This window comes from Neodiprion virginianus, chromosome 2, assembly GCF_021901495.1.
Source record: "Neodiprion virginianus isolate iyNeoVirg1 chromosome 2, iyNeoVirg1.1, whole genome shotgun sequence".
Lineage (NCBI taxonomy): Eukaryota > Metazoa > Arthropoda > Insecta > Hymenoptera > Diprionidae > Neodiprion > Neodiprion virginianus.
In genome coordinates, this window is record NC_060878.1 from 10640591 (window position 1) to 10663512 (window position 22922).

Genomic DNA, 22922 nt, shown 5'->3' on the forward strand with positions numbered 1-22922 from the left:
TGATTGAACGCAATCACTCACGGCCCTTTCGGCCCCACCCACGGGATATACTAACCAATCCTGGATTAACAATACCCGACCCAACCTCCTTGTCCTTAGAGACTCATTTATACCCAAACCCTAGAGAAACAGGAAAATAAGCATTAGAAATAATCAACCCACACACACACACACACACATCACTCATGCGAACGAACTGAATTGTGACTCCAGCGCGTGTTTGTGTTCCGACAAAAACTCATGAAAAACCGATCTTGAAAATACATAACGAATGCCCACTCCACTCCCAGCGTACTATAACAGACCGAAAGTCGAAAGAAATACCTTAACGGAAGGAATCCAAATTTCGTATTAATCTCATATAACCGAAACCATAAACACGACCATCGCAAATAATGTTATAGTGTTTTGATTTTACAAAATGCAACTTTTAGCACATGTCGAGGATTTAGTTGTAATATTACTTGCACCGAGTTTTGAAAAAAGTACATAAGAAGTGCCAAACATTGTATCAACATCACGTATCAGACGGGGTAGTCAGAAGTGTCAAACATAGTATCAACATGACGTTTCATGATACAATAAATATTAGGCACATCAAATTTGTAAGTAAGGCTGTCAGTGTCGGTGTACAATTTGGCCTGTTTGACAGAAAAGTTATGTTTGACATTATTATAATGAAAATCTTACTCTCGGTTTTTGACACCGATGTATATATGCTTACTGAAGAAAAATTTGACACGATTCATTCCTATAATAATCATATCTGTGTGAAATACGTTGCAGTTGTGTTTAAAGTTTTTCTGAGTAAAAACGTTCTCGCACCACCTCTACCCTCCCATTTTGTGATCGATTTGACATCTTTGTGATTTTGCACATTCTTCATAGTCTTACCAAACACCGTAGTGTTCATAAATTTATAAAGGATTTTCTCAAACTCATTTCTAGACTGCTTGCGCATGTTGGTGTTGAGAGTGTGTAAGGTTCGAACTACCGAGATTGCGCGAACTTTAAAACTATGCACTTTCGTTAATTTTAATACTTTCAATTTTTATAGTGCAATATATATTTTGTTTTGGGATTAAGGGTGGTGATGAGTTTAGCGCTTTTACCACCCGGAGGCGTGAAATATTTTGGACAAAGCGGCGGATCTTTATGATCCTAATGGACCTCTACAGGACAGTCCAAATCCACCTCCAGGATCTAACCGATCGATGAATCATCTGGGTGAGTTGTTCTAGCGATTCCATTCCGCTCCCACTCGAACGAGCCGATCGGTAAATTTGCGCTCATAACCGCACCGTACAAGTTGTTCACATCGAAATACATAAGACATGATTCCACGTCACCCGGATTAAATTTTTCCCCCATAAATCTGTTACTGGCTAGAGCGTATCGATCACAGTATTGTGCTACACCGTCTCGAATACTTGTTTTAATAAATAAGACCATTTGAGGGTCGTCTCAAAGTTGTTACTTACTCTCGAGTGTTTAAGCATCGCGTCAAAATCAAACCCCGGCGTCGTGTAGTATCTCGATCATGCTCCAACCGGAATTACGTTGTACGGGACTGTTCGTCTTCGCAAGCAGATCGTTTCGTGCGTACGTAAACCAATCGTCTATATCGCTCCAGAGGAATGTCATCGCAAATTTGCAAGCCAGTGAGATGTTTATCTTCACATTCCCCTCAACGCGCTCCACCAGCCTCAATCTACGGACGATTATCTTCTGCGCATCGTCCAGAAAGGTTTCCAAATTCTTATGACGCAGATTGGTGACAATGCCGGTGTGAATCCGACAGGTAAAAGCGCCATCAACATCGTTCCACTGTGATACCTGAAGGCTTCCGATATTACCGCCCGTGACAACAACATGCTGCTGCTGCTGCTGTTGCTAAATCTTTGCCACGCAAGATTGCATAAGTATTTTTGTATGTTGGATTCGTTGTTTTACACTGAAACTCATTCTCAGGCGCAGGAAAATATCATGCAGAAGTTGGATATTTTCCATTCCAATGCCGATCCAATGATTGAAAATGTTGTGATTCTCCTGTTCAGGAGGCGAGTCTCTCAGCAAATTATGTGCGGTCTTCATCAGCTTGATTAGTTCTGAGTATGCTTCTTCAGCCATGACTTCAACGTTAATGCTGATGATATTGAGGTGAAAAGGATGACGGTGAATTAATATATCACGAATTTACAATAATAAGGAAGTTGAGTTTAATGTTTGTGACCGTTTATTATATGACTCAATTTTCGTTGATTAAAACAGTCAAGTTGAGAGCTTCTTCCGAAAATTTTCTCTGCATATATTTTTCCCACGTTGCATTTTGGTCATACACCACGTGGTGTGTTACCGAATCAGCGATTGGCTGGTTTGCACATGGGCGTAAACATAGCATCATGTTTTGTTTATTTTTCACATTCGAAAAATTCCCCGTGCAGGAAAAGTTTCTGACAAAGTGACCGGTGAAAAAGTATTCATTTGAAAACTCCAAGACTTGGAACAGTTTACTTCGTAAGTAGTTTACCGAATAAAGGGTTACGGTGTTTTCTCTGCTAATATACGTTTGCATTATTAATTTTCTTTCTCTTGGTATAATATGCCTTAGAATAATATTCAACTGATTTTTCAAATTTTGTTTCGTTTTCGATTTCCACCACCGTAGAAGCTTTTTTCTCTAATATATAACGCCAAATCAATTCTCTTGCGATACGGCAAATGCCTTTCTTTTAAATCTCCCATTATCATCGCATTGAATTAGCACACTGAAAAAAGTTTTCTAAATTCTTGTAATTTTTCTGTATTCTCTTTCTGTTTCTGTTATATGCAAATACTGTTTCAATAATAATTCCAGAAAAAATTTCAGATTCATATTCAAAAAAGGGTTTGAAAAGACAGCCTTCAGAGTCTCCACCCCGATCCGGATTCAAACGATTACGAGGGGAGCACTGTTTTGATGATTAAGAGGACGATAGCGCCGCGGATACAATTATCATCGATCCTGAGATTGAAAATAATACGGCCCGTAATGCTCCTCGATTCATCGAAGGATGAGGAGGATTCATTCGCCGAATATTGATGATGGGGAATGCGCGGTTAAGCATGTTACCGCAGCGGAGGAACAGGATGCGGTTGTCGAGTTAAAATGGATTTTTTATAACTGTGAAGGAGTCTATTTGCGCTTCGACATGTTGCACGAGGATTTTGATCGCGCATCTGCGAGCGGATGAGACAATTCAGCAGGATTGACGATGAGGGTTTTTTTTTTCAAAGCAGAATTGGTACATAGCACATTATTGAAATAAAATTCTAGTTACTACAACCCTTTTTCTGTATCTATCACTTCAATAGGTGAAAACTATTTTTCCAGGTTACAGATTTGTTAATATAAATGTCTGCAGATACAGCGTCACACGTTTTCACTGAAGACGGTGAGGTTCAAGGCTTCCCCCACTAATTTATTTCACACATGGGAGAAGGAGACTATAGCCATAATGTTAGGTATTGAAAATAATGCTGATGACAGTGATCGGGATAATGAGGATTTCATGGATTATTTTGAAGACTAAAACTATAAATTACATAAGATTCACAATTATTCGTTGCACATTTTCCCACAAATAAATTTATATAATAAGAATGGATAAAAGTTATAAAGGTATATGTACAATTGCAATAAATTCTTTTTTTTTCCACGTATGTAAATAATTTGCGACGATAATTTTCATGGTTTCCGTTTGGTGTGATTGATACTGAATCAGGATTTCTTACGTTAAAGTTTTTCTTCTACTCTCAGTGTGTTATAGTACGCTGAGAGTGGGATGGAAGTTCGGTCAGTATCTTCACGATTGGTCCTTGATGAATATTGTCAAATTCCAAACACGCACTCAAGTTATAATTTAGCATGTAGTTTTGTTGGTTGTAACGTTTTTATGCAAGCAGGAGACAACAATTTGCGCAAGTAGTGTCACAATGTCAACTGACTTAGCTGACATATGAGGATTGAGTTTTAGTTGGTCGAGGATTTTCGGATAGGTGCGTATTTACGGAAGAGAAGGTTGGGTCAGGTTTTGTTAATCTTGGGTTGGTTAGGGTAACTCGTGGGTGGGGAGGAAATCGCCGTAAGTGGTTGCATTCTATCATTCTTCTTATCTCTTACTCTGTTTTACGTTACTTTACGTTAGTAGGTCGTTGGTATCAACTTGTGACATTAAAGCTATGGAGTGGGATTTGCAAAGTTGCGTAGACTTGCGGAGATTCGCGCTTCGCCCACTATGGCGCTGTAGGTTTTTCTGTATTGCCAACATAACTGTCTAACGTAAAACATTAGCCGTCTCTGATTCACGTATGTCCCCGAGCGCACATACGCTATGTAAATGCAGTACGTATGTAATATTCGTATAGTAACTATGATATTTTATATATTCTGAAGAAAGGAGAGCACAACAGATCTCTCATTAAAGGAAGTTTTTTATTTTTAGGAGGTTGTCACCCCTGGGACGTCACACTTTGCTACTCGGCCTATTCAAGACCTTACCCACATTGTACGCATTGCGCACAACGCTAAAGAGTTTTACCAGAGATTCACACAACGTCATATGACCGATGATGAGCGGGTTCGAAATCGCTGCAATGTTCAACTTTGATGCGGAATTGTTATCGTATTGCCAGCGGAAGTGGCCGAGAGTTCGAAATTCCGAAAAGAAACTGCAAAGTAGACTGATACCATGTCGCAGACGATGGAACGCGGCACGTCTACTGGTTTGACGGGTGCTTCTGGAACGGCTATTGATATTGTTCACTTCTGGTATTAAAAAACAAAAAAAAAAAACAATCCTAACGGTATTTCAGCTCGTATACATCCGGCTATTGTTCAATCAACTAACATATAAAATTATTTCTAACGAAATCGACACTCGTCAAATTCAAATAATCGTTTTGCGCAATGGTTATTTGAAATTCACAAGTGACGATTGCGTTAAAAAAAATTTTCTTATGTACTGTTTCATTGAACGATAGTTACACGTGTACGAACTAAATGCCATTTGGGTCCTTTTTCAGATTAGCAAAAGTGAAGAAATTCGTGGATTCACAGACGAGGAGGATCAGCCGATGTGGGAATTTTTCATAAAAATTGTTGACCATGTTTTCACACGAACATCTAAAATGTCAATAAATGTAGGCTGAAAATTTGAAAGTAACTGATTGCACAATTTCATTTTTTTTTCCTTATAAATTACAAAAAAACTCTTATTTTGGCGGATAGAAATTAGACACCCCACTTAAGTATGGCGATGTTCAGCATTTTCATCGAAACCGTTTGAATTGTTTAATCTTTAATCCCTAAATATATTCTGTTTTTCATCTACCCGCCTCAACATTCATACCTAAACATAACCATTGCAAATTTTTTTCGAGTAAATTTCAGCTCGCTTCAAACAAATAAGAATCAAGGCCGGTCTGGCTAATTTCAAAGTATTATACTTCATTTCAAAGCGAGTACCAAGAAATGTTGGTTATGTTGGGTCAAAGCTTTTCGAGAAGTCGCAGAGCACCTTTGTGAGTGCGAGGCTGAAAGTAGTCCGCTCGACCAATCGTGGAGCGCGTGATGAAAAGGTAATTTGCTGATGGACCGGCTAGTTAGGCGTAGTAATACATTATTGCGCTGACGCGAGTCGTGCGCAGCGATACGATTCGAATCCGCAATTCTGTTCATTCTTCGTCCATAAAGTCTCGGGTTGAGTCGATCTGAGACTCCGGAGTTTGTCTGTGTTGCGAGCCTCATAATCCGTGTTTGAAAATATTTGCCTGCTCAGTGACAGACGGAAAAGTGACTTTACTCCGAAATCAATCTTAAACAATAACTCTCGACTTCATTCTTTTACGCGTTGCTGTACCAAAGCGTTAGTTTGTTACCGATCACGGCTATCAAACTCACAATCAGTGTATCGTGTGTTAATGCAATTAACGGTCCTCGCTAACTCGAGTAAATTCAGTGATCGACTTTTTCGGACAGCTGTGTTACGGACGTTTCAAACAATTTGTGCCGACTATGCGGTGAACTGGCAAAAGGAGTGAAGTAGTATTTCGGTGTTGGGGTGAGTCGAAGTTTTTCATATCCCATATTTTCCATCATCGTCAATATTGCCATTTTGTTACGAATAATCTTGATTCGTAATTTTATTGATTGCAAAAGAGAAAAATCGAACTCACGCGAACTTTTGTTAACGTCTGATCAAAGTACACATCGCTTGTTTGTAAATGACAAAAGGTCGTGAGCGCCAATAATATGATTTTATTGGCAAGAGTCCGTATCGAAACCGTTTTTTCTTGCACTCGCTTTCAATGCATCGAAAATGCGTGGATCTATTGAAATTAGCAAGCATAATAAGTGAGTGGAAAAGATCTTATTTTAAGCAGATACGACATTTTACTTTCCTTATTATTAATTTTTCAATCACACTTATTGATGGCAAAAGGATCATGCAACAAAAGTTCCGAATTTTTTGTTCTACAGTTTAAAAGTATTACTTTGTATTTATCTGTAAGTCTTCACTGTGTTCACATAGAAATGCAGCGAAGAAGAAAACACGAACTTTTCCTTTTTCAATCGATTTACTGATGATAGAAGGCCGTTTTTTTTTCAATTATTTCCAAATTCCAGACATCGTGTCGATGAATACCGCCTCTGAAAACGATGATTGTGATAAACGATAAACGATTGCAATTTTATCACATTGTGCTTACAATTTTTCATTTGATGACTTCATTCCATGCACATGTTTAAATTATTGCCGCGGAAATTAGTACGTTTTAGTTATTGCCGGGAAAACTATCATGTTTCGATAGTCAAAATGACTTTAATACATTATTTCTATATTTTACAGCACATAGTCAAAGAATGATAAAACGTCGCAAAATAGAAATATTATTCGCTTCAATTTGACGAACGATACTACTTTTCACCGTGAAATCCGAAACACGCTAGTTTTTGCGAAAAATCTGAATCCTGCTACTTTTCGTAAGAGGCGTCGATACGATATTCTGTTTTAACGATAAAAATTCGGAAATTTTAATGGATCTTTGCGTTTCGGGTCCAGAGTGTAGAATGGTGTGCGAAGTAAACACGACTTGTTTTTATTTTGACTTGTAGAGCTCGCCGACCGGGTCGCGACTGGCGAGATGCGCCAAGAGTTTTTGTAAGTGACAAGGTATACCCCTTGTTTGTCTCAAACTTCGTTACGAGCTACGAATAATTTTTACACAAAAGATTCGTAAGCTTTTTAGAAAAAACACCTACTTTATCGGCATGCTGCATAAAGTACAATCGTACCGATATTTATATATACTCGGATAAGACGACTTTTCAAAAAATAAGGTACACATTTCGAGGAACCTTTTTTCGCATAGTAGAAAATTTGACGCGTAGAACACTGACTGCTTATACAGTGGAACTTAATTTAGTTGTGAATTAAGATTCAATTTGCATTTCTACAAACATGACAAGTTTTTCGGTGTCAAAGGTCAAATGTTAAAAAGATAGTCAAAATTTGACGGTTAAGCCTATGAAAGTGCTTCCCTTAAAATTAGAATAATTTATTAAAAAAAAAACTAAGAATTTCTATACAACGGGTATCAGAAATATGTAAAAAAGACATGGGTTCGTACCATGAACGAAAAAAGAAAAAACGAAACGTCGACCACATTTTTATGGATTACATTACATTAATTTATGTCGCAAAAACCACCGAAAAAGAATGATATATTGATAAGTATTATATTACACATACAGAAATATAATTAAAGTAGGAACAAAAAATGCTCATCAATGTTCTTACGTAATAATCAAAGATTCAACGTGCGTAAAGACTGAAGAAGTATCTTGTGAAAAGGTTGCAAAAACTGCGAAGGTTGCCAAAGCTGTGGGTAGAATTAAGTAAATAGTAAATAAATCAGCGGAGTACAGTTTCAAGAAGCAGCCTGACATTACAGCTTACATTTATTGAGACTGAAAATCTAGTCTTCTACTGTCGTTTATTTTTAGTAAAATCGTTTTCCTGATTCCAACAAGTGTTGTCTGTTTTCCAGGCATCAATTAATGCCGATAAATATGTAACATCGACTTTAGATCTGAATTCAACGATGCAAAAAACTGCTGAGGCAAATTTTGAGAGATTTGATCGATTTTTTTATTTTGAATTACTATACTGATTTTTTCATCTTCAGTGTAGTACCCATATTTCACATCCAATGCGAAATCAACGACCCAAAAGTAATGTTCTGTTGCAAATGTCTAAAAAATTTTACCCAAAAGAAATTCAGTGTATCAAAACAATGATTATAAATAATCAAAGATTAAGGCTAATTTATAATAATGAAATGTGGTAGGTGATCGTTAAAAATAAATGGTTAAATATGATTTAAACTGGTAAAAGATAATATATTCTTCAAACAATTCGGTTATGAATATAAAAGAATTATATTTCGTGTCTCGTTCTTCGAGATTACAATGATGATTATTAAAGTGTATAAATTTATGTAAAAGTAACGTCGGCAGAAGTATTTACATCCAAATACAGTAAAGCTGTATGGCTAGTTAAATTCGACCTTTTATGCTCTTTAGAAATGTTGTATCATATTAATTAGAAACGGTACATATATTATTGTTACGAAGAACGTGTATACTCAACAATTATTACATCTAAAGTTGGTTGGTTTATATTTAAATTATACCTTCTGAGTAATACATTTTTCGTTGAAGTTCATGTTTCAGCAATTTCAACTCCAGTTGTTCCTTTTCTAGCTGCGTTTTCAATGTTTGCATTTCGACTTTAGCCTTGGCTATCATATCTTCTTTCGTCATCTCTAAAAATTCAAACTTCGATTGCGCCAAAACGGCAAATTGTTTGTTACGAATAGCGGTATTTATTCGTATCACAGTCGTCGCTGGCCGTATTCGACGGACGAGATGGTGACATTTCACACGACAATCTAGTCCAGATATAATGACATCTCTAGTAGCTTGTTTGATGTCAAGATCAAGCATATTATACATGGCGCTGCAAAGATCGCGATTATTTGAGGCGAGAGTTTTATCACCTCCCACACGCCAATTTAACGTAGTAAAGTGTTGGAATAATGTAACATAATTAAGTCTAGGATACATATTAGAAACATGCACAACATTACCTGGTTTTACAACATAACCACTTAAAGGAATATTTAAATTATTAACATAATTATATAAATGTCCCAAAGCATTTTTAACTAAGGGAAAACGTCCAAGACGTCGAGCTATAGGTAATAAAGCTGACTTTGGAACACCAGCATCGGCAAACCATTGCAAGTAGCAAAAGCCGTTGGCAAAAGGATCAAAAGGTGGCATTTTGGCAAAGAAAATGCAAAGAAGTGTGTGGTTAAAACCACTAAACACTAAGGCAATTAATATATATATAGAAATTTCTACATATACAAATTTTGGGGATGTCCACGTCCGCTAACGTCAATTGCTCGTTCTTGTTTGCCAGCTGCTCCAATCAGGTTGCTCTGTTTCCTCAATACTACAATGAGAAGCGAAATTCGCAACACTACGCGTAATTTTCGCGGTCTGACTTCGTCCGTCTTCGACCTATACGGACGCTCCCTTCCAAGCACAAGTGTACCAGAATCTGTGAACTGAAGAAAGATTCTACGTATGGAAACAAATCATCATAAAGTCGACTTTCCTTTAGTCAAGGGTGATTGTCTCGGACTTTATCGAAAACTGCGGTGTTTTAGTCTATATTTGTATACGGGATTAACCGGGTGATGGTATCGGTTTGCTGTGCGATTACACAGTTCTCGACGTCTAGCACGTTACGAAAAAAATCAAGTCAAAATATCAAGTTGCTTTGTTCAACGTCCCCAAGGTGCCCAATAATTTTATACCTGATAAAGGTGCCAGCTAAAGGTTAAGAAGAATTAAGGAGACTTACCTCGCGATAAGCCGGTATGCTGAATCCTGTTATGTACTGTAATCCTATACAGAGACCATCAGAGTTGTTCAAGTCGTTGAGACTAATTTATAATAACTTTGGACGGGCGATCTTTCAGAATTATTTGGTTGAGATGGTTTAATACAGTAAAAGATATACCATTGTTGACGCGAACCCTATTTTGCGTGAATATTGGATGCCACGTGAACTCCTACAACGCGAATTAACGAGTTATAGGTGATTAGGTTTGAATAATGTTGATAGAAATTGACGAAATAACCAATATATTTGACAAGTATAAAGCGCGATGGGTAGATTGGTTGTATAAAGATTGAATAGTTGGCTTATTACACAAATCGACTAAGGTTAAAATGACTCGTAAAGTTAGGCGTACGTCTTCTCCACTGAACGGTGCGTGGACAACTGAATTTTGAAATTGAAGGTGAGCTTGGGAGAGGCAAGATTGTGAGAGATGTTATAGTCTAAGAGCCCGCGACGCCCAGACCTTCGTTATGTTATAAAAGCTGAAAATTCTTCTACACATGTCCCCTACACAGGTATAAGCAAACCCAGCCTATACAACCTGGGTCGCGGTGGCTTTGACAGGTAACAGGTAGTAAAGGTGAGTAAAATTGTGTTTCAAATTTGCGATAGTATAAAACTTAGTTTTCATATATTTTAACTTACAATCATATTAGAAACCGTCTTGTCTATTGGCGGACACTTAGGACGGTAACAACCCCTTTCCAGACACCCTCACAGTCTAATTATTTATAAATCTACTTTCGTCATAGTATAAAATCTGACTTTTACATATGTTATTCAGAAAATTGTACAAATAATGTTTCCAAAATCCCCAGTCACTTTCGATGGTTCCCCTGTCTTCCCAGAGACATTGAAGTCTACTCCAGGCGTGCGCGCGATGAATATACATGTACGTTGGTGCGAGTGAAATGGCGCGATCTATACTCTAGATTTATCAAGAAAATTAATTATGTAGATTTGTAACGGATTAAAAAAGTTAATTTTAAAAAAATAATGGAAAAAAAATTTTCATATCAACAAATTATGAAATCAACAATATAATAATGCGATTCAGTGACTGGGGATTGTGGAAACATTATTCTTACAATTTTCTGAATAACATATATAAAAGTCAGATTTTATACTATGACGAGAGTAGATTTATAAATAATTAGACTGTGAGGGTGTCTGGAAAGGGGTTGTTACCGTCCTAAGTGTCCGCCAATAGACAAGGCGGTTTCTGATACGATTGTAAGTTAAAATATATGAAAACTAAGTTTTATACTATCGCAAATTTGAAACACAATTTTACTCACCTTTACTACCTGTTATCTGCCAAAGCCACCGCGGCCCAGGTTGTATAGGCTGGGTTTGCTTATACCTGTAAAGGGGACATGTATAGAAGAATCCAAATCTTGGTTCTCATCCATGTTAAATGTAATAAATAATAAATTTTCTTGGGAACTTGGACAGAATTGATCAGATTCAACTTATCAAAATTTGTAACGTTTCGTTGGTTTCATTTATTTTCCAACTTCATCAGGCAAGTTTTGAGTTTAAATCATCGTTAAAATCCTCTGGTCCATAACATCAAGTCAAAAATATGTTTAAATAAGACTAGACAGATATATACATTTTTTTTAATAAAATTATAAGTTCATTGTACCAATAAATCAATTTAAATAAAATAAAATGGACAAATATAATGATGGACAAATACACATGTCAAACGTAGTGACTCTTAAATCACAGACTGTGATTAGACTGTGTTAGTAGACAGTCTGTGATTTAAGAGTCACTACGTTTGACATGTGTATTTGTCCATCATTATATTTGTCTATTTTATTTTATTTAAATTGATTTATTGGTACAATGAATTTATAATTTTATTAAAAAAAATGTATATATCTGTCTAGTCTTATTTAAACATATTTTTGACTTGATGTTATGGACCAGAGGATTTTAACGATGATTTAACCTCAAAACTTGCCTGATGAAGTTGGAAAATAAATGAAACCAACGAAACGTTGCAAATTTTGATAAGTTGAATCTGATCAATTCTGTCCAAGTTCCCAAGAAAATTTATTATTTAGTATAGAAGAATTTTCAGCTTTTATAATATAACGAAGGTCTGGGTGTCGCGGGCTCTCAATCTACTTGGAAGGTTGAGAATAGCAGGAAGGGTCGGACGCTGAAAGACTAAGCGAAAGTTAGAAAAACCAGATGTATGGCTGTAAATTATCCCTTTTTTTACCTGGCGAAGGTTTTGCGACGCAACAACTATAATGCTTCGGTTAACTCTGGCAGTAGCTCATTTAATTTTTTATCGAGGTCGAACATTACTGGAATGAAAGGGTTACATTCTATTTTCACTTCGACTTTTATCAATTCATGCGGCTTTTTGGTGATAGAAACGTACTGGTAATTCTTGATGCCAGTTTTGAGTACAGCTTGGTCAAAGAGGTGAAGCATAATTGATCTTGGTAATGGGATTTTTTTTATTTATTTTATTTTTTTATTTTTCGACAAGTAGTTTAATCAAGAAGGTTAAAACAATGTTGTTCCCTAAATGGTTAGAGTTCGACAGTTTGTGAAAAGTTTTGGACTTTGGTAAACTTTTCGGAACTTTTGAAAACTTTTGGAATACGTTTAGAAACCGGATAATGATTGATATCGATTTTCATTATTGTTCCTTTAGATATTTGCGTTAGATAAAACTGAAACACTTAGGCGAAACGGATGGTAGCTTTTACTATATACATATATACTTGTACATGCCTAAGTCCTTGCTAACAATACTTGAAATTCATACCACGATTAAATGAATTACAGTTAATATCATTTATTCACCAAGAAAGATTTATAGAATAATTCTCAACCCATTTTTTAACTTAAATTTCCTAGTATTTTGCTATCGATTTTTGCCTTTTCCTTTAGACAGCTTGATATTTTTTATTCCCGATACGCTTCCTTTTGGCTCTACCGGTTTACTGATTACTAACCTGGACAATATTTCTTGCATTTTGTTGCCTACGGCAGTCATTTTGTTCGATTCTAGTTCCTTCTGTTTTCGCTTCTTGTTCACGGAGCTCTTCGCTTGATTCTAACGACTTCCTATCTAGTTCGGCTTCTCGTTGCTCTAGAGCTTCTTGTTCTGCTCCGAGTCTATTTTCTTTCTTTTGATATTTCTTCGCGTAAAAATTCTGAATTTGACTCAGCATATTTTAGCTTTGTGTCATTGTCGGTCGAGATCATCGCCCCCTCCGCTTTCTTTTGACCACTGTTTCTTATTTCCATCGGCATTGTTATACCGTTATTTGTTAATCGTTATTAGAAATCGTCACATTAAACGAGTGTCTTTTACAGAGTCGATGCTACGAGCTGGTGCTGGTCCCGGTGAAATTCCATTTTATGAAATTTCGAGATCAGAATTGTGGATTCTATTCCGTTTGTAAATTTTTTATTAACCAATTATTGAACGGAATCCCACCGCTGTCACCATAAATCATACGCGCTGTGACGTCCCCGTGTCACTAATAAAATACATAGAAACCAAAACAACTTTTCTTTACAGTTCGGACGTGTGCCGAGAGTCAGCATCAACGTTTCGGAGCCTTGTGTTTATTTGAGGGACTCGGGCCCCCCTTACGAGACGGTACAGCCAAGGAAAGTCGTTGTCGGTGATGTATGGAGTGGTATTGTACGTAATAAATTCCGGTTCAGGTATCTCTTCGATGACCGGGACCGGGACCACCTTTCGTCCGATGTCGACCTGTTCCAAGAGAAGGTCTTCCGATACGTCCGGAGCTCGTTGGTGGTGAACGATTCCTCTCGGTCGGCCGGCTCGAGTAACGGTGAAAAGAATCGCACGGTCAGAGCGTAAAGATTCCCGCGTTCGTTCCTGAAACCGGGAAGTCTGGCTTCTATTTCGGCCTTACTGTTTTCTCGGACGTGTCTACCGGCTCTATCACGAGGCTCGATGCGCGTTGAGGAGGGTTTTGGCATCTACGGGTAAAGGAGAGATGGATTTAATCAAGGCAATGCTAGTTTTGCAAGGGGAAACAGGGTAGGTTACCTGGTTTTTAACTGAAACTATGTATAATTACCTTTATCTCGTAGAGAAAACAACACTGTTTTTTGTTATTTTCGGATTTGGTTATCCCGTATATTATTAAAGACTGAATATTTATATAAAACTGAGTCTTAAGTCTAGTTTTAATAAAGTGGAAAAATACTCTCAAGTTGTGAATTTTATAAGAGAAAAACAACTTTATGAATTTTTCTCAATACAGGCTTAGCATGGTACCTGAAGTTGGAATATATCTGTAAGGATATTTACGTAATATATTTATTACATGTATGCATTTCATTAGAGGCAGGAATATATCAAGATGGCCGCCGTGGTGTTTGTTTCTCCGCATGGGTGGTTCACGAACTGGGCTGCCTGCTGGCTCCGATCAACCGTGTGTGCGCGGTTGCTTGACTCAAAAAGTGTAGGCGGATGACGTGTGTGTGCGATTGCCTGACTGGAGGATTGTAGGCGCGCAATCTCTGATGCGTTTCTGCACCTTTTAGGCGTATACAAGTAAATATGACTAAATATGATTGGAGTTTATGACACGATTTATTATGCAATTCAAAGACAAACACATTTAATGAGCCTTGCTTACATTACATTACCCGATATCGATCCCGACAAGCTAAGAATAATTCATCGGTTGAAAGGAAGGTGTTGTTTCGGTTTCGATTTGAAATAGGTGATGTTTCACAAACGATTTTTTTTCACAATTTCAAATCGGTGACACGCACGGGAAATATGAACTATCAGTTTAATTACATGAAAAAATTCCTCTCAAATAACCATTTATTCTTATTTTGAGTATCAATTAAATTCTTGTTCTTCGACTTATTCATACGATGGAATCATTGAAATGTTCGTATGGTGATTCGAATGATTTTCATTCGGTGACAATAAACTACTTGGACTAGCAAACTGTTGCAGTGAATATTAATAGAGAATTCGTAATTGTTTTGTTTTGATTGCTATTCATGAAGGGTACACGACATCTTTTTTTAAACCAAATGGTTACTTACAGCCATTCGACTTATATTTGTATGATATTCCGTCACTTCGTATTGCTTATCGTACCGTTCAACGATACATATCGAATTGGCTGCTGCTTCTCTGTGTTCGCGTAGTCACCGTTCTCTATGAAAGTAATTATCGACATGTAGTTACCATTAGTTTTTCATAAACTCTCACCTGCGCCCAGTTGGCATCACGATTTCTCGCACAGTCAACGCATACTGTGATCAACACACAGTTATCACAACCATTCTTGTCAAAGTGGAATTACCAACAAAGCGTATGATGCACTCTTTTCAAAGCCAGTTACCGACGGAACGTCTCACACACTTTGATCGTTAGTTTATATATTTCAACTCCCCTACAATTGAATAACCATAAAATACACCATACAATACAAGCTCATAAACACTACGAATATGTATATGTAATATTTCTTGATCTTAGAATGTAATGAAGGGAGAAATGAATTTTATTGTCGCAGCTACAATGAACGTGAAAATCTACAAACCGTAATAAAATTTCTAGACCAAAAACAGAACTCGTAAGAACAAACAACATTCGCTGTTTCAAAAGAAAACAGGACTTTTTCTACCTTTCTTAGTAGGATCTGATCATGTGTAACCATACTAACATGTAAATTGGGTGGTCTTTACTCTTTGATATGGTCAGTATCAAAATTGGTTGCTTCCGTAAACTAAAATAACTCTAAATAGATTGCAAAAACCTTGAGTACAAATCCGAGCTTCTGTTTCTATTCCGAGTTCTACTTCACACCATTCGAATTTCCTTTGACGAGAACCAGGAATTGCTTACGCATTTGTGAGTGGTCGCCGATTTATCGGTTAACACTCTCCTATTCTCCCGCGAATCCCCGTGTCACGCTTAAATTTATGATTTCAGAATCTATTCCGTGTGACGGACATCCGGAAGATGCCACATTTGAATGGTACGTTCGAGGCGGGGTTGAAGTTATGAATTTGAAAAGTTCCGAAAGTGCGTAATTACGAATTATTTGGTGGCGAAACGAAACTCGAGGTGAAGAAATCAACCTTATACGAAACAACAAAGTTGGAAATTGTTGCAAGCCCGACCGCTCAGAATTCCAAGATGCAAGGTTCTCAAAATTAAAGATACGATAAAGTAATGTTCCGAAAAGTAAAGTTCCGATAGAGCAAAACATCCGAAAAATGCAGTTTTGATTGAGTAAAATTCGGGAAATTAAAATAAAACCGCATGCGTATATCTTTGATCATGCACCAGACGTGCTTTTTTGGAATTCGGAGTAACTTTGTAACGGACACTTAGTAACGGAACATCCCCTGAAGAGAATGGCGCTTGAAAATTTCCGAAAACTAACCGTTTACTCGGAATCGTGGCAATAAGGGAGCAGCGCATGAGACGCTTAGTCTTCTTTATCCGTCTATATCTCTCTTAAATATTTGTATATTTTTTAAACTGAAACCGCAAAACCTTATATCCAAAACTGAAATAAAATCGTTGTGCCAAAGAAAATGTACGTACGTCGTTTCAGTTCTTGACAAATGTCATTTGAATATCATTCCATTTTCTGCCTATTTTCTCTTCCTATTCCCCCTAAGTTCTACGCTCCAGACAAGGGAATAAATTCACGACTGTCGACCAGACTTGACGTTCTCAAATAATCTTCCCGGACACTGGCAAAAATCAGTACCGTCCAAAGTTATTTGTACCATCGAAGCTGTCTCTGTTCTAATTCTTATTTATTTACTTGTCAGGTAGTACAAATTTGAACGTAAGATAATATTCAGCGTTTATACCCTATAGAGGTGCGAAATACCTGAAACAGGACCAACTTGGGAAACAGATTTTCACAAAATTATGTTACCATATAACAGATCAAAATAAAAAAAGAGAATAAAGGTAAAAGAAGAAATAAAAGGTTTAATAGATTTAAGTGGTAAAATAATTACTTCAAACCGACTAGCCAGTTTCTCAACATCCTTTTTATAGTATTTTTTTTTTTTTATGGTTCAAGGATTTAAAATTATTATCTAATTTATCGAAGTATAATATATCATAGCAGTAATAAGACTGCTTCTATAATAGATTCCTTTTTGATGTTGGGGAGTAGTGTTTTATTTCTAGTATTAGAGCTAGAAATGTCGAGGTTAGATTTTAAATTTGTCTAGTAATGTAATAGTGATTGCAGAATATAAAAATCTTTGAGACACAGGGATCTTTTAACATTATGGTTGCTTAGCACTATATTTAGGATTTGTCGTGATAAGCAAACAAGCCTTGAAACCTTAAAATGACAAAAAAAAAAATAATTTAGCATTTGAATAATTCAGATAAAAAATAGCCACAATGGCTATATCAATGGAGAAAATCTTAATGTCTCTTTTCGTCGTTGCTGTTATACTCGCATTCATTGAAACAGCAGACGCGTGTATTCGTGACCGTGACGGAGTTGGTACAAAAAAAAAATTGAATAATTATTGAATAAGCGACTATTCTTATCTTCTTATCAAAATTTTCTCACGGTCCGAATTCAATTATTATTTCCTTGATATTTCCGTGAAAAAGCGAGGAATTGTTTTCCACAATCAGAAAGACTAATGTGAGTTGAAAAATCGACACAGCTTTTTGAAGGGGAATTTGACTTTAACAGAATACTTTACCGTAATTTTCGTTTTCTCTTCTTCTCCCTCTTAACGAGTATTAATGAGATTAATTGTTTTGGGAAAATACATAAATAGAAACGAGCTAAAAACTAATGTATTCTCGGCTAAAGAAAAAAATCAGACATCTCAATTCTTAATTTAAAAAAATGGACATCTCACTTCCCTGTGGCTGCTGAATTTTTGCGTGAACGCGCTGCCATTTGGCTTTTTGAAGAGGCACAGCGTTCGTGTAAGTCTCAAGCTGTTTCTGCAGCTTTTAAGAATAATACGGCAAGTTTCCGTATCCATAGAATAAACTCAGTAAGGGCAAAATGATTAAATACAAAGGAAAAGCATCTGAAATTCACACAACGATTTTCATAAATTGACAGATTTGTTTTGCATAAATTCAGCAAGGCAGACTTGTCATTTTGGTCCCGAAATTTCAGTTTTCTATTGCGGTATGAAGTGTGGAATTTTTTTCGGAACCCGGGAGAAGACTTTTCATGAAATACCGTGCGAAAATACGCGTGTTCGGTACGTTAACGTATGCAGTGATAAAGCGATGCCAAAGTAGACATTCGGAGACGTTGCACTCGTTTCTTCTTATCTCGAAAAACCCAAGATAGGCTTAGCGGAAAAGGCTGGGAAAAAAGGAACAGACGATGAGGAAAAACACTTGATAAAATTATCTACGTCGTAGCTTGCTTGGCAAACGACCGTGAATTCAAACTGTGAACAATAAGTACGCCGACGGTACTTTACACGGCACGCGAGATGCTTGTAACCGTATTCGTTGGGGATTCATTCCCCTGCAGCAGGAGTAACAATAATGGATGAGAAATGAAAAATGAGGTAACTGCAGTGTCACCGCTGCAGCTAAGTACCCATATTATGCTTGCTACACTGTAAACATCTAGATAACAAATGTTTCCTCTTTTCCACACTTCTGTTGCGAGTAAGCCACCCACCTGAAATCGTTTGCAAACACATCTGCGAAATGAAACAGTATGCTAAGCAATTGGATTGCAACAATGGAAGAGAAGAAGAAGAAGAAGAAGAAGAGTAAGAATCGTGCAATAGTGAAGCGTCGCATAACGGAATATTGAGAGGCTTAAGGTCAATCGACAAACGTTGTTTCCATAACGCACGTATGACGATTAGAGGATAACACAGAAGTGTGATAACATATAAGCTTTGAACAATATGCGCGAACCGATAAACTGCCATGGGTTGGAGATATTTTAACTGTGACGTAATATCGCGATTAATCTACGGTAGTGAAGAAAATGTAAAAGAAACGAAAGAATGGAATCCTTATCCAGCTGTAGGCACAAGTTAGCCAGAAGCTTGCCAATCGAGCCCAAGTGCATCTGGGGGTCAATCGCGAGGCGTTTTGCGTCGCGGTAATATCTCCGTTTCTTGTTTGTCAATTTATTTTTAACCGCCCCTCGCGATAGTCACCGATGCACGACGCAATGTCCCACAGTCACGTCTGTTTGAAAATTCGTCTGCATGTAATGATCGATTATTCTAAGTTTCCCTTTTTTTCTTATCGCACTGTCTAATATGAATTAATTTTGAGGCAAAGCGTTTTTTCACATCCTCATATCACGAACAACTTACCGTTAAATTCGTAGCTTTGCATGCAGACTGACAGTCAGAAAAATCTCTCGTCAAGTCGCAACGTCAACGTAAAATGACTCGAAATTCTCACACATTCCTCACATGTGGGTAAATGTAAACGGTCACTTTGAGAACATTCAAAATGCTAAACCCAAAATGCCATTTACATTTTAAATACATATATTAAGTGAAAACATCTCTAATATTACCAAGTAGTGATGATAGCACGTGCATTTTACATTTTATTCTTGTAACAGCAGTGAACACGAAAATCCACAAGCCTTAATACAATTTCTCGACGAAACAAAGAACTTGTAAGAACAAACAACGTTAGCTGTTTTAAAGGGAAGCATGATCTTTTTTTTCACCCTTACAATTATTAGGATCCGATACAATTTTCGTTACATGTTACCGCTTCGAGGCAACGCAGCGAACAAGGTATTCACTACCAGAGGTAAAGCAGAAGTGTTTCGAGTTTTCTTTCAACTTATGTATATCTTCGCCAGTACTCGTGTCATCCATGCACAATGTAACCTTGATCAACCGGACTTACCATGAAATACTTTTTACTCCTTATTACTTCCGCAAATCCATCATGTCGTCAATAGAACGACTGCATAAATACCTATTCGAGGAGTCTGTTCTACGTGCAAGAAAGTGGATTCTTACGTACACTCGACGATTTTTTTGAACCAGTCGAGCAATGAAAACTTTGCGTTTCTTCTTGGTGATGTTCGTCATGATGAATTGATCTACAGCAAAGGAACCCTTATTCGTATAGATCTAACGTCCAATTGTTCACACGTAATCCTACCTAAACATTGACACTGGATCAGTCAAAGTCGGTAGTTACTCCGTGTCAACAAGCAAAAATTTTCAATACAAAACTGCGATGCCCTCTGTCCAAAATTTTGGAATCTCACAATTACCGAAACTCTACAGTCAGTCTGGAGCCATGATTGGTAGACGACTCGATATGCATGGTAGTCGCTATCGTTCCCGTACAGTGGAAAAGTTGGTCTCATTTAACCGCACGAAGGCATTCATCGCCATAGATTGCAATCGCCTAAGTGACACAATCCATTTCCAAAGTTAAAACTCGGAGTTCAAATCCGCAGTGCAACATATTTTCCTTGTTTACATTTAGTTGGATACTGCAATCGTCGAGAGGCTCGGCAACGCGACACGTTATCAGTGTTTACGATCATTCAGAAACTGCACTGGTTTCTAGTGTCAGCAGTCTGATGCGATTCCAATGTTCATGTGATTCTGAAATGACTCCGAGGTCACGCAAGTCGCAGTAACCTCGTTGTGTCGGAGCGTTACACATACCTTTATATCAGTAATCTGTGTCACAATCACAACGCTTGCAACCCACTCATCAGATGAATAAAAACCAATCAAGACGATGTTCACACTCCGTTGATCAGCCTCACGAATTACGTTTGTTTAATTAGAACTTGCAGCGTAAACTGGATCAAAGCCCCCAGGAAAGATGATTGTTGATGAGGAGGTACGATCAAAGTCTGTTCATTACCATCCTTGTATGTAAACTAAACACGATCTAAAAGCAGATAGATAAGTGCAAAATGCTCGAGGATGAGGAAGGGTAACCTTTGAGGAAAGGGAGAAAATCTGGGACAAAAGCTTCAGCGTCGATTCACATCCATGGTTAACCGCGGTAGTAAAAAAAAAAAAGAAAAAATGGAACACAAATCCAAGCTGGAAAAACTGTTTTCTTCGCGGTACTTTTCATCACCGTGAGAAGGGAAGAGAATCTCGGTCTGTCCAACAAACTTCCTCGATGATCTCGAACCGGCCGAGTGAAAAATCTAAAACTGATAAGACTAGGTAGCCGAATGAAAAAGTTTTGATGGAAAGATTAGAAGAAAAATTATCTGGAAAAGAACAAGTTCATACTTTTTGGAAAAAAAAAAGATAAATTAATACATTAACTAGGAAAAAGTATACGTTCGTCGATAAGACGTTGATAATCGATTTATGTCCGGTGGAACCGGAAGTTTAAACTCAACGAAAGATGGCAATTTTTCTTGACCATCCGATTGTAAAATCCTGCAAATTTCAAGTGTTTTGACGGAGTCGTTTCCGTGATCATGGTGGGAATTTGTCAGACGGACCAACGTTTTTCTAAAAGCTTGTTTCTTGGATTCCAGAGGTTTCGAAAACGTTGAGATTCGTAGAAATTGGAAACAGTGATTTTCCGTCGAAATCTATACGTTTCTTATGTTAACAAAGATTATGAAAAGTAAAAATACATTGAAATAAGTAAACGTTGGCTGACTGGATAAAAATTGAGTAGAGGGGAGTTTGATATATGTATGTTGCATAATTATGGGAGCGAGGGGTGGAGGGCGAGATATGAAGCCTGTACGCCTGTCGGTATAAAGCCTTCGCATTCTGAACGCGTATTGCCATTTCGCTTCGTTTTTCCCGACACATCTTACCTACTTTGCAAGTTTACGTCTCTTGCCGAACGCGAAGCAAAGATTATCTCGAGTGAGTATCCGAAATAGGTCTTTGTATTAATTAGTATTTTTATTATGAAGTTTTTTAAATTATTTTTTACGTACGACTTGTGTACAACGAACCATGAAATCTTGGTGTAATTGAATAAGAAATTTAATTCGCACTTGCGTATTTTAGATAAAAAAAAAAACACGCACAATGGCTATATCGATGAGGAAAATTTTGATGTCTCTTTTCGTCGTTGCTGTTATACTGGCATTCATTGGAACGGCAGACGCGTGTATTCGTAACCGTGACGGGGTTGGTACAAAAATAAAATTAAATAATTATTGAATGAGCTACTATTCTTATCTTCTTATTAACATTTTCTCACGGTCCGAATTCAATTATTATTTCCTTGAAATTACCGTGAAAAAACGCAAGTGTTCCTAACGAAACATCGCTTGATTTTAGTGTCAACCTGATGGAAGTCAGGGCAATTGCTGCAGTGGCTATTGCCACAAGGAGCCAGGCTGGGTAGCTGGCTACTGCCGCAACCGCTAATTGTTTTTATTCGTGTTTGCTAATTTCAATAGTGTGAAAATTATTCGTTGTATTCGATCAAGAAATGTAGGTGTGAAATAAATTTTGTGATTTAAATTTTTTCACAGTTATTTAGTATATTTACATGATATTAAAAGAACAAATGTAAAGTAAGCATCGTTTGGGTATATACGTGACTTGAGAGGAATTGTTTTCCACAATTAGAAAGACTAATGTCGGTTGAACAATCGACACAACTTTTTGAAATTTATTTGTAACAGCGTACCTTGCAACAATTTTGGTTTTTCCTCCTCTTCTTCTCAACGAGTATTAATGAAATTAATTTTATGAGAAAATGCATAAATAGAAAGAAGCGAAAAACTAATGTATCCTCGGCTAAAGAAAAACATCAGACATCTCAATTCTTAATTTTCAAAAAACGGACATCTCACTTCCGTGTGACTGCTGAATTTTTGCGTGAACGGGCTGCCATTTGGCCTTTTGAAGAGGCACAGCGTTCGTGTAAGTCTCAAGCTGTTTCTGCAGCTTTTAAGA

General features: G+C 37.2%; 2 long non-coding RNA genes across 3 annotated transcripts in view; both read left to right on the forward strand.

Moving 5' to 3' along the window:
- The window catches only part of LOC124297949 (uncharacterized), a 36099-nt gene extending 19775 nt beyond the window's left edge, over positions 1-16324 (forward strand). Inside the window, exons 1-4 of one of the 2 annotated variants that reach the window (XR_006906689.1) lie at positions 4958-6101; positions 13576-14067; positions 14375-14586; positions 15991-16324. This is a non-coding gene — a long non-coding RNA (uncharacterized LOC124297949). Of the gene's footprint in view, positions 1-4957; positions 6102-13575; positions 14068-14374; positions 14587-15990 lie in introns of those variants that run through there. The other variant, XR_006906690.1, reaches the window with a different exon arrangement.
- A 3903-nt stretch (positions 16325-20227) lies between these two features.
- Positions 20228-21875, forward strand: LOC124297948 (uncharacterized). Its single transcript, XR_006906688.1, has 2 exons — positions 20228-21209; positions 21297-21875. It is a non-coding gene; the product is annotated as an uncharacterized LOC124297948 (long non-coding RNA).
- Positions 21876-22922: the final 1047 nt, after the last annotated feature.